We start from the raw sequence: 13,146 nt of genomic DNA on the forward strand, positions 1-13,146 counted from the left end.
AAGCACCCAACAAATATTCATTTCTTTACTTTCCACTTACCTCCCCCACCCCCTGCAGGACTGCTGCCTTATTCATCATCCTCTCCACGGAAGCTATTTAATCCTCATGTCTATGTGATATGGGCACAAGTATCCCTACTGTGTGCTCAGCTCAGTGGTAGATCTTGGGGGTATAGCAGTGAAGGAGCAAATGAGGACCCTGCCTTTAGGGAGCTCAGACTGGTGGTGAAGCAAGACAAACAGATAATGGCAACAGTGCACACTAAGCACAATTATAAGGGCCTAAAAATAACTACAATGCTTCTACTTTTTAGCACTTAATTGGAGGTAGGTACTTGACAAAAACAGCTTGAGAAAGGAAACCTATAGACAAAGCCATGAACCCATAAATACAAAAATTCTAAGCAAAAACTCTTAGCAAACTAAATTCAAAAACGATACAATAGCAGATCAAATTAAGTTGGCCCCAGGAGTGCCGGATGCACCTTAGAAAATCGGCTCAGTAGATTAATAATAGATCAAAGAAAACATTCACACAACATCAATAAAATCTGAAAAAAAGCTGACAAAATTTCTATTTATGACTTTAAAATAAAACATTAAAAACAAAAACTTCTTGAACCTGATCAAGAATACATTAGTGGTTCTCAAAGTGTGGTCCCCAGACTAACTGCATCAGCATTGCCAGGGAACTTGTCCAAAACGAAAACCCTCAGGCCTCACTCAGATCTTCTGAATCAGAAACTCTGGGGCGGGGAGTTGGGGAGTGGAGAGGGGCAGCAGTATGTTTTTTGTTTTTTGTTTTTTGTGTTTTGAGAGGGCATCTCTCATATTTATTGATCAAATGGTTGTTAACAACAATAAAATTCTGTATAGGGGACTCAATGCACAATCATGAATCCACCCCAAGCCTAATTCTCAACAGTCTCCAATCTTCTGAAGCATAACAAGTTCTCACATGGTGAACAAGGTCTTACATAGTGAATAAGTTCTTACACGGTGAACAGTACAAGGGCAGTCATATCACAGAAACTTTCGGTTTTGATCACACATCATGAACTATAAACAATCAAGTCAGATATGATTATTCGTTTGATTTTTATACTTGATTTATATGTGAATCCCACATTTCTCCCTTATTATTATTATTTTTTTTTCTAAATAAAATGCTGAAGTGGTAGGTAGATGCTAGATAAAGGTAGAAAACATAATTTAGTGTCAGCAGTATGTTTGAATAAGCCCTCCAGGGAACTCTAGTTCTGTGAGAGATCGGGGACTGGTAAACTACAGGAGACTTACATCAGAGATCATACTTAATGGTGTGATTTTGAAACTATCCTTGTAGGATCAGAGGCTCAGAATGAGAGAAGACTGCCCACTATTATCACTTTTGTTCAGAAAGTTCATGCAGTACACTAAAGCAAGAGAAAAAAAATAGAAGTCTTAAAGATTGGAAAGCAATGATTATATGTGTAGAAAATCCAAAAGCTATAAGAATTAATAAGAGGGTTTAGCAAGGCTATCACTATAAAACCATTATACAGAAATGAACTATACTTCTATATACAAATAGCAAATAGAAAATGAAAAAGCTTAACATATCAACTTTCAATAGCAATGAAAAAAAAAAGGGCCAAATTGCAAATCTAATAAAAGATGTCAAAACCTTTTTGGAGTATACTATACAACTCTACTGACCACATTAGAAAGAGTCTAAATTAATGGTGAGATATACCATGTCCATAGAGTGAAAGCCCAATATCGAAAAAAGATGTTAATTCTCCCCCAAGATCTATAAATTGATGCAAATCCAGCCAGAATCACTAAAGGGTGAGTGTGTATGTGTGTAAAACTTATAAACTGATTCTAAAGTATATATAGAAGTGCAAAGAGCCAAAATCAGCCAAGTCACTCCTAAAGATGAAAAGGTGAGAGAGCGTGGAAACCAGGTGTTAATCAGGTGTTAAGACTTATTATAAACCTGTAGTACTTAAGACAATGTGGAATTGATGCAGAGACAAACCAATTACACAGAACAATTTTATTATTGCATGGTAGGAGTTGTTTATAAACCCTATACATGGGGTCCGTCACCATTTACATGTATACAAATATATTTTCTTCCCATTTGTGACTTATCTTTTTACTCTCTTAATCTCTTAATAAATAGCAGCTCCCAATTTTCACATAGTCAAATTTACCATTCCTTTCTTTTATTGTTTTGTTTGTGGACTAGTATGTAGGATACAGAAGCAACTCCTCCCATACAACAAAAATAAGAAAAAGAGAAACAATCCCACAGAAAAGTAGGATAAAACTATGAATAGGACCTTCACCAAGCAGAAAGCACAGATTTTCAATAAACAGATGAAAATATATCCACCTCACTGTAATCAGGGAAATTTGGAAAAAACCACAATGGTGTACTATGACATGCTCACCAGATAGGCGAAAATAAATAAGCACATGAAGTGGAACTGTTAGTAAGGATGTGGTACAAGTGGAACCCTCATAAATTGCTGATGAGGATGAAATTGGCACAATCACTTTGAAAAATAGTTACTGCCCAGTAAATTGAAAATGCCCATACCCTATGGCAGAACGTCAACTCCTAGGACTATGCTTAGAGGCACCTTGCAACTTGCACTCTGAAAGGCATGAATATTCACAGCCAGCATTAGTCAAATCATCCAAAAACTGGAACCTGTCCATCACCAGTAGGATGGATAACTACGTTGCTGTAGCTGCACGTGCTGGAACGCTGGAGAGCAGTGAAGATGACCCAGTTATGGCTCACACGTCAACGTGGGTGCCTTTCACAAACACAACACTGAGTGAAAGAAGCAAGTCATGAAGGAATGAAGTGTGCTTCCATTAAATAAAGTCCAAAACCAGTTAAAAAAAAAAAAAAAAATACAGGAAAAAGAAACTGTAAAGAAAAGCAAGGGAATCATGATGGCAACCTTTGCACAACTGTTAGTTCAGGGTGGGCCAGTGAGGGAGGTGTCCTTATCTCAAGGGCACTGATGACTTTCTATTTCTTAACCTGGGCGATGTTTACATGGTGTTCACTTCATTATTTTTCCTTAAGATTGTTGCATGGTTACGCCCTCCTCTGCATGCATGATATGTTTTGTAATTTGAAGAAATGCATACAGGTAGGGCAGCCATGGAGTGCATGCGTGAATGGATCAAGCTCATGGACACGGCTTGAACTGGCTGGAGCAAGAGCAGATCCCCGCCTCCAGCGGGCAGATAACAGAGGACCTGCCGGTCCTCGGGGAAGGCCCCTGAGGTGGACTGCCAGGCTGCTCTGGGGCCCTGAAGCTCAGGAAGCCTGCACACTGAGACCACAGTGCCCTTGCTGAGCCCCCTCTGTCTGGATGAGTCCTGGAGCCTGTGTGGGTGGAGAGCTGCAAGCCTTCACTATCTCCTGGTGGGGGAAGGTGGGTCAGTGTCGGGGAAAGAGGAAGAGTCACTGGAGGTAGAGGTCTTAAATCAGAGTCCTCAGGTGGGCTCCAGGCTCCATGAACCCATCAAACTGCATGCAAAACATTTCATGTGCATTTTTAGGGAGAAGGTATCCCCAGCTGTCCTCTGCTCCTTGAAGGGGTGGGGACCCTTCCCTACTCCTGTACAGATGCCATTAGCATCCCCACCCTTCAGTTCATGGAGATGGGGCCTCCCAGTGCCAGCACCTGCCCTCTTTACCTGAGGCTTTCTCTGGCCACCAGAGCTGGCTGGCCAAAGTGCCAGGGAACATTTAATGCTCACCAGGAGCAGCCCTCAGTCAACGACTGCTGGGAGTTGGTGCAGAATGCCCCAGCTCCCCTGCCCCTGGGCTCCCCAGTGATTCAAGCTCCAGTTACCCACAGTGATAACCATGGTAACCAGCTGACTAACACCCCCATCTCTGGTTCCTTGTCTCACTTTCCCACTCCCTCCCACTGTATCCTGCACCTCCCAAATAATAAACTCCTTACACCGAAATCCTTGACTCAGAATATGTAAATATCCTGAAAGAGTGAGATCTCCTATTGGTTCCATTTCTTGGACTTTTGTTTCATGTTCCTTTAAGGCAAAGACCCTTCTACCTACTATGTCCTCAAGTGCCTCCCACGATGCCTGGCACACAGGGGTGCTTATCAGATGTTTGTTGGATGAATCTAATCAGAAGACTGGAGAGTCTGGGGCTTTTATTTTCTCCCTAATTGATCAATAAATCCTTGTGGTTAAGGCTTTGCAATCAGCTCAGTCTGGATTCAAATCCTGACCTCTTTTACTACCAGTTGTGTGATCTTGTTCTAGTCATTCAACCTCTTGAGTCTCAGTTTCCTTGGCCACAAAATGAAGTGGATAATCCCTTCGTTGTGGAGTTGATGCAAGGACCATGTGAAACAGTTCATCTCAAAGACTTAGCTGGGAGTCTGCCCAGAGCTCAGTACCCTGCAGTCATTGTTATTAGCTGGGAACACAGACAACAGGACCAAAATATTCTTTACACAAAGGTATGTAAGGAAGGAGCATGTCGGGACAGCATACTTGAAATAACAACCCCCCGGATAAATAGAGGCCTAGATTCATTAAAACCTGGGAAGAAGGCCTGGCACCCAACAAGTGCTCAGTAAATTGAATGGAGGGATGGTGCACAAATAGTATGTTGCAGTCATTTGAGGCCCTGATCAGTGAAAAATAAGATGAGATCCCTAAAACGTGAGGACATGTGGCAACCTCATCCCCCATTATGGCTCTGGGCCCTGGACTTCATAGGCCAAGTGGTGATGTTCACTCTAATCCCACTGGGCACGCGAGTGGCAGCTGATGACGTCTGAGCAAGTGTCCCTAGTGAGGAGGGACACATAATGAGGTCTGAAGCACCCAGAAGAAGAGCGCTGAAGAGGCAGCCACCCAGAGCCACGGTCTCCCAAGACCTCTGCAAGGCGCCACCCAGCCCCGCCTCTGGGCTTCCTGGCTGGGTGTGAATCCACTGAGCAAACAGATCTCGAGAAAGATCACCACCCAAAGCTGGCTGAGGAGGAATGTGAGGTGTCAGAGTTATTTTAAACCAGAGCTAGATTCAGGTTTGTATGGCAATGTTATTTGAACATAGCTCCCGTTTCAACTTTCAAGCTGCTGCTAGAGAGATGCCATCATAGTCTAACCAGAAAGGCAAAGCAATGAACTTGTGAGGTCGCGAACTGCCTGCGGGGCCCCTGCTCCTGGCTCTCTTCCTACGCCTCTCCTGCTCGAAACTGCTGGAAAACAACATCAGCGACTGGATGGCAAACACCTGAAACATTTATTAATCTCATTAGGAACTAAAATGCTACTGTTGCAATAACAGAAACAAAAACAAACACAAAAGTGGTTGGGAAGCCCTGTGAAGTAAGTGGTTTTGTGAATTGCTTATACAGATGCGACTTAATAAGACTTTGTAAAGCAGTTTAAATATTAGGAATTCTACCTCTAGGAAAACAAATCAGGAAGTAATCCTAGTCAGAGACAAATGTTTATTTGAGATTTATGATAGCAAAAAATGAAACTCATGCTTGGTCAAAATTTAAAAGCATTGGGGAATGGATAGGAAAATCGTGGTACCTCCATTTGATGCAATATATGAAACCTCCAAGCTCTTTATGGTAATGCGACAACTTTCAGGTAAGTGAAAAAAATTGGCTACAATAGGAAGTTACATGTGAAATGGAAAAATGCAAAGTGACTAAGTGGGGGTGGTTGTAGTAATCATTACCTATGGAAATGGAATAAAGTAGGCATATTTTTTAATACATCTTTTAAAATTAAAGCATATGAAAAAGGAAAAAAATTAGCTTTATACACATAAGATAGAAAAGATAGAAAGTTGTCTGAGACCTATAAAATGAAAAAAGTTGTGGGACAGTAGATCTGGCATAATCCCACCATTTATAATGATCTAGAAGAATTTCTAGAAGGATCCACACTTGATTGATAACAGAGGTTACCAGTGAAGAATGGAATGAGGGGTTGTGGGTGGGGAGGAGTTTATCTTTCTACTTAGAAAATATATTACTTTTGGAATAATAACTGAAAAATATTAAAAACCAATAAAATGATACAAAAACAGGAAGGAATCCATAAGATACAAAGTAAAAAAAAAACTATATACAAAAAAAAGTAAGGAAATAAAATTATTTGCTAGAAATGACTGTTTAATGGAATCACAGGATATTTTTATTTATGTTTCCTCCAACTAGCCTTCCTGAACCAAATTTGTTATTATCACTCACTTGTCATAAGAAGAGGAACATATATCATAAATTTTTAAAAGGAGACTATGGACATCATTAATTCTACTATGTGAAATATGAAGTCTCCTCTGGGAAGTGTCTGTCAACAGGATACAAAGCTCCAACCATGGTGGCATTTTGAGTTTCTTCTGGAAGTAGGGTCAGGACCTTGACTATGGGGTTGGAAGAAGTGGGGAAGGAGTATCTTATTTAAACTCTCAAATAATATGCTGGTTGCTTTGTGCAAGGATAGAAGGAACTGATTTTTTTGACTGAATCTCTGCAGAAGTAGGGAAGCCTACTCCCCACAAAAAGGGAGATCTTGAGCCTTTACTCTCCACCAACCAGACCAGACACTTGGTTGTTGCTGGCACAAAGCAAAACCCTCTCACATGTCTGCTGCATGCCTTTTGTCCAATTGTGAAGGGAAAAATGTTGGGCATTGAGCCTGCCTGGGTCCAAATCCCTGGCAGTGTCAGACGAGTGCCTGAGTTATGTATTATCCAACTGGATGAAATATAAATATCTATAAGAGGAAGCAAATAAAGAATTCATAATTCAACCAGGCAGTAAGGCAATTAGTTAAAAGAAGTTAACCTTAGCCCCATGGAGGTTTCCAGACTCACAGTAAGTGAAAGAATTACCTAAGCATATAATTTGAACCTGAATAAACTATCACTCTTCTAAATGTCATGGACTTGGAATCCCCTATTGTCATAGTGACTAAAAAAACACAGGCTCAGTGGTTCTTCTATGGTCAGAGTAGAATCATCTCATGTCTCAGATTCCCGCAAACACATCTGGTTGATGAGCACTCCAAATTCCTCTGGGTTGGTAACCAAAATTTCCTTGAAATAGTAAAATTGTTCCTTTATTTTACAGGAGGCCGATGGGGAGTTGGAAATTTCATGACTACCTAATGGCAATGAGATTATCCTTTCAACAGTGCCAGTGGAGACCACATGGGGAGTAATAACAAGGTACCCCTATACCTTCCAGCCAGGGTGCTATCAGCCAAGGCCCGACTTCCCACCCCACTTCCCACAACAAAAGAAACATGCAAAAGCACTATAGATAAGTATAAATGAAATTATAAAAAGTGTTCAGGTAACTTAAAAAGACAGGAAAAAGAAAACAAACTATAACACAGAAATAAATAAATAAATAAAATATCAGATTTAAGTCCTGCTAGATAAAGGATTGCATTAAACATAAGTGGTCTGTATACATCAATTAAAAGACAGGGATTAGCACAATGAATTTAAAAAATACACTATCTATAAGTCACCTCAATATAATGAAATAAGTAAGCTGAAAGAATGGGAACAGATACATCATGCAAGTATCAATCAAAAGAAAGCAGGAATAGATTGATTAATATCATATAATGTAGACTTTAGGACAAAAATTTCACCAGAGACAGAGAAGGACATTACAAAATGATACAAGTTTCAGTCTACCAAGAAGGTACAGCAATCCTACATGTATATGCACCAAACAACAGGACTGCAAAATGTGTGAAGAGCTGGTAGAACTGAAAGGAGAAATCGACAAATCCACAATTATAGTTGGAGACTTCAACACTCCTCTCAACAATTGAGAGAATGACTAGATGGCAAGGATGTAGAAGAATTAAAAAAAAAACTCCATCAACGGACAGAACCAAATTGATATTTGTAGAACACTCTACCCAACAACTGCAGAACAAACATTCTTTTCAAGCACCCAGAGAACATACACCACATAGATCATATCCTGGGTTATAAAAGAACTTAACAAATTTGAAAGAATGGAAATCACACAGAGTGTGTTCTCTGACACAGTGGTCTCAGACTAGAAACCAACAACAGAGAAATAACAGGACAGTCTCCCAACATTTGGAAAGTAAATAATACACTTGTAAGTAATCACTGAGTACAAGAGACAGTCTCAAGGGAAATTTAAAATGCATTGGGTCAGTGAAAATGAAAAGACAACATATCAAAAATAGATAATACTCAGCATTGTTGACAGGAAAATTTACAGCACTAAATGCTTACACCAGAAAAGAGGGAAAATCTGAAGTCAATACTCTAAGTTCCATCCTCAAGAAACTAGATGAAGAGCAAAAGAAACTCAAACAAGCAGAAGGAAGGAAATAAGATAAAAGCATCTATTAATGAAGTTGAAAAAAAAAATCTAGAAAAAAATCGGTGAAACAAAAATCTGGTCCTTTAAAAAGATTGATTAAATTAGCAAACATCTAGCAAGGTTAACAAAGATTAAAAAGAGAGAAGACACAAATTACCAACATCAGGAGTGTAACAGGGGATATAAACACAGACCCTGAAGACAATCAAAGTATAATAAGGCAAAAACTACGAACAACTCTACACATATACATTCGGCAACTTAGATAAAATAGATCAGTCCTTTAACAGGCACACGCTAACACAGCTCATCCCATATGAAACAGAAGATTTGAATAGCCCTATGCCCATTAGAAAGAAATTGAATTCATAATTTTGAAACTCCTGCAAGAGAAATCTCTAGACCCAAATTGCCTCACTTGTGAATTCTACTAAACGTTTCAAGACAAATTAACACAAATTCTGCAATCTCTTCCAGAAAAATAGGAGGTGGGAAATACCCAACAGCTCATTGAATGAGTCAAGTAATACCCTGATGCCAAAACCAGACAAAACAGAGTACAAATCCCCCAAACTACAACCAATATGCCTTATAAGCATAGACATAAATTTGTAACAAAATATTAGCAAATAGAATTTAGAAATATATAAAAATAATTATACACTATGACCAAGTGAGATTTATTTCAAGGTTACAATGCTGGTACGATATTCAAAACTGTTGGTAAAGGCAACCTCATGTGCACAGTCTTTCAACTCCCTCTACCAGGCTGCATAAAAATGGGCCTTGGCTTCACAGCTTTTCTGGCTTATGACCTTGCTTGGGACTATCTTCCTCTGTTTCAGGCTCAGTGAGTGTCCTGGCTAACATGTACCCAAGCTCTCTCAGGCACATCTCCAGCTCTCAGTGTTTCAGACTCCTTGGGGAAGGGAGAAAGGTCCTTCTCCTGAAGTACAACAAGGACAGTTGCCGGGCACCTGAGAGATGATCGACTACTGACGCCGATCCTTCTCCCTCCTCTATGTGCGTAAAGGCACTATCCACCCAGGGCTTCACTGTATTTTATTTCCCTTGGTGATTCTGATACCAAGATGCAGTGGACAGAAGTGTTAGGATTTTTACTGCTGGAGACTGACATTGTGATAATCCTGCCGTCGTCCATGTAGTGGAAGTCCTCCCCTGGTATTGGTTATTGGTGCCTGGTGTTCTGCCTAACAAAAACCAATGTAATCCACCATTTGAATAAGCGAAAGGAAAAAAAATAATGCCATTATATCCATGGCTGCAGGAAGAGCATTTGAAGAAATCCAATAGTCCTTCATGATTAAAACTCTTTTCAAATTAGGGATAGAGAGGAACTTCCTCAACCTGATAAAGGTCATCTACAAAAAATCTACAGTTAACAACATATTTAATGGTAAAAAAACTGAATGTGCTGGCAATATTGAGAATCAGACAAGGATGACCATTCTCACCACTGTTATTCCACCTAGTACTGGGCATTCTAGCCAGCATGATAAAGCAACTAAAGAAGTAAAAGGTGAACAGGTGAGAGGAAGAAATAAAACTGCCCCTGTTGGTAGATGACATGATCACCGACATAGAAAATCCCAAGGAATCTACCAAAAACACTCCTAAAACAAATAAATGAGTTCAGCAAGGCCACAGGATTCAAGATCAATCCATAACAGTCAATTGTATTTTAATATACTAGCAATGAATACATAGACACTGAAATAAAAAATACAATACTGCTTATAATCACTCTCCCAAAACAAAATACTTAGGTGTGAATCGCACAAAACGTATACAAAACCTGTATGCTGAGGGCTACAAAAGCCTGATGAAAGATCTAAATACATGGAGAGACATATCTGTTCATGGATTGGAAAACTCAACATAGTAAAGATGTCAATCTTCCCAAATTTATATATAAGTTTAATGCACTTACTATCAGAATCCCAGAAAGATTTTCTGTAGATATAGGCAAGATTATTCTAAAATTATATGAAAAGACTAAGAAACCATAATAGCTAAAACACTTTTGAAAAGAAAGGATGGAGTGGGAGCAATTGGACTATCCAACTTCAAGATGTAGCTGCAGTAATCAAGACTGTGCCTGGTTGGGGGATAGACAGAGAGATTAGCAGGAAAGAGAACCCAGAAATAGTCCACACAAGTAGGGCTAGTTAGTTTTTTTTTTCATTAATAGTATTTTATGTTTATTATATAGTGAAATAATATTTTGGAGAGGCCAGGTTAAATAAAATACATTATTAAAATTATACTGTTTACTTTATCTTAGGGTGGCTACTAGAAAATTTAAGGTTGTCCATGTAGCTTGTATCATGCTTTCGTTGGACAACACTATTATAGATCATCTTGTCCAAACATTTTTTTTATTTTGCTATCATTAATGTACAATTACATGAACAACATTATGGTTACTAGACTTCCCCTACGATCAAGTCCCCACCACATACCCCATTATAGTCACTGTCCATCAGCGTAGGGGCTAGTTAGTTTTTGATAAAAATTGGGGAAAAAATTCAATGGAGGAAGAATAGTCTTTTCAACAAATGGTGCTGAAGCAAGGGATGTATCTTAAAATAGCTTTCAGTTCAATAAAATACAGTTATTTCTTGTGCAACTACTCTGTGCTGACACTATTCTACGGGCTAGGGGTATAGCCATGAGCAAAGGAAAGTCCCTGCTTTTGTGGTGCTGGCCTTCTCATGGTCTTGGGCCCCAGGAAAGGTCCTGGATGCTGGAGAAGGAACATGGGCACCTAGGGTTGGGGTTAGGGTTAGGGTTAGGATTAGGGTGGGAGCCAGTTCCAGAAAAGGAATTCTGGGGCATGGACCTTCAGCTGGTGGGCCCCCTTCCTTTGCTCACAGATGGCCTAGTGGAAGGTCGCAGGCTTCCATGCAGATGGACCTGTATTCCATGTCTGCCTCTGATGTGATGCTCACCTGTCAGTGACTAACAGATGTCCTCCCTTCACTGGGTTCTTATGGCGTTCACATGAGGAAGCACAATGAAAACTGTGCCAGGCACGTGTTAGAGTCATGATGTTGCCTTGGAGGCCCATGAGTCCTTCCAGAGCTTGCAACAGTCTATGAAGGCGAGCAGAGAGAGGTGTTGGGGGCAGGTCAGAGCTGCGGGATCAGAGAGGGGAAGAAAAGACCCTATTCCCCCACCTGCTGCAGGTAAGGGGCACTTAGATGAACACCTTAATAGGAGGGCAGACTTGCCATTTTCAGCCAGTTTGGATTATCCAGACACACTGCCAGTTTTCTACTTGAAGTTGTGGAGAGTCTGGGCAGTCGGCGCTGGAAGGGGCCGCAGAGCTCACTGGCCAAGCAACCTGACCAGGAGGCAGGTGCGCGGCAGGCAGAGTGGGCCAAGGGGCAAAATGAAGCCCAGATGTCACCACTTCCTGTCTGTGTAACCTTGGGTCAGTTACCTCATGCTTCTAAGACACCATTTCCTCATCTGAAAAAGAGGAGAGTATAATTCAGATGTTAAGCTTGCTGTGGGAAGTACAGGTGACATGTGCCAGTGGCCTGGTACAGGTAAGGGGCGCATGGGAGAGTGGAGTGTGTTAGACCAAGCTGGGTTTGAAACCTACCAGAAGCCACATGACCCTGGGCACAATGCTTCACTCCTCCGCAGAAATGAGATCATAAGTCCTGCCAGCTGGGTTACAGTGAAAATAAGAAATAATGTAGCCTAAGGACCTGGTGACAAACATGTTGAAAGGCCTGTAGATCTGCTATCGCCCTGGGTCCTTGTAAATCTATTTTAAATGAAGCCTAAGTTAGCCTCTCAAAGAGTGCCAGGCACTTAGGAGGCATTCAATGCGTGTTAACATGTTGAGTGAAGAGCTAAGTAATTGAGGAGGAGACATATCTGGTCAATGAGTAACGCTGAAGGAATGGCTTGACCATCTACTCCGAACACAACTCTGCACTCTACCCAGTCTCGGGGTCTCTGGGAGAGTTCCTGACACCAGTACCTTGCCCCAGAGTGACATCATCACAATCAGCTGGAGAAGGATGTCCAGGCCAGTCACTAGGACATTAGCTCAGGTGCCCAGAGGGCATCGGGTAACCCACCACACAGCTGCCTCTGGGGAGCAGCCCAGCTGGTAATTCTGCCTCTCAGCAGGAAGATGGGAACCCTGGGTCAAGTGCTGGGCTGGGTGCTGGTGAACACCACGATCTCAGCCCGGGTGTCCACTGAGCGCCCACTCCAAGCCAGGAGCTATTCTAGCACTGGAGGTGCAGCTGAAACCTGCAAAGGCCCTGCTTGCCTGGCAAGCTGGGGACAGACATTTAAACACATACACATACTGACAAGCTGTGGCAAATTCTAGGAAAAGAGAATATACAGGGCAAAGAGACACCCACGAGCCCCCTGCAAATAATCACAGACACGGGAACGATTCATGCTTTGCCGCACGGTTTATGATGCTAGTAATTTGCAAACAGCCTTCAGGTCCCACCACAGAGCCCAATCCTGCTCTGCCACGGAAGAGCATGTGAGTTTGCAAAAAGGGCTTTGCTTCCAAAGTACAGCTGCTTTCCCCTGGGTGTGTGCACGCTCACTCGTGAGTGTGTGTGCTTTACAGAGCTGGTTTCTCATAGCACCCCCAGGAAACAGCGAACAACAGTAACATGCCCTCTTCTCTTCCTGCTTGTTGCTCCTCCTCAGTCTCGGGGAGAGTCCCCAGGGCCCCGCCCCTCTT

At 41.4% G+C, this 13,146-nt stretch overlaps 1 long non-coding RNA gene across 2 annotated transcripts in view; it reads right to left on the reverse strand.

Annotated features, from left to right (window-relative positions):
* LOC140848827 (uncharacterized) overlaps positions 1-13,146 on the reverse strand; it is a 30,557-nt gene that overhangs the window by 4,314 nt on the left and 13,097 nt on the right. For both annotated transcript variants that reach the window (XR_012130022.1, XR_012130021.1), the window contains exon 2: positions 11,369-11,512. This is a non-coding gene — a long non-coding RNA (uncharacterized lncRNA). The remainder of the gene's footprint in view (positions 1-11,368; positions 11,513-13,146) is intronic.

Source organism: Manis javanica, chromosome 4, assembly GCF_040802235.1.
Source record: "Manis javanica isolate MJ-LG chromosome 4, MJ_LKY, whole genome shotgun sequence".
Classification (NCBI taxonomy): domain Eukaryota; kingdom Metazoa; phylum Chordata; class Mammalia; order Pholidota; family Manidae; genus Manis; species Manis javanica.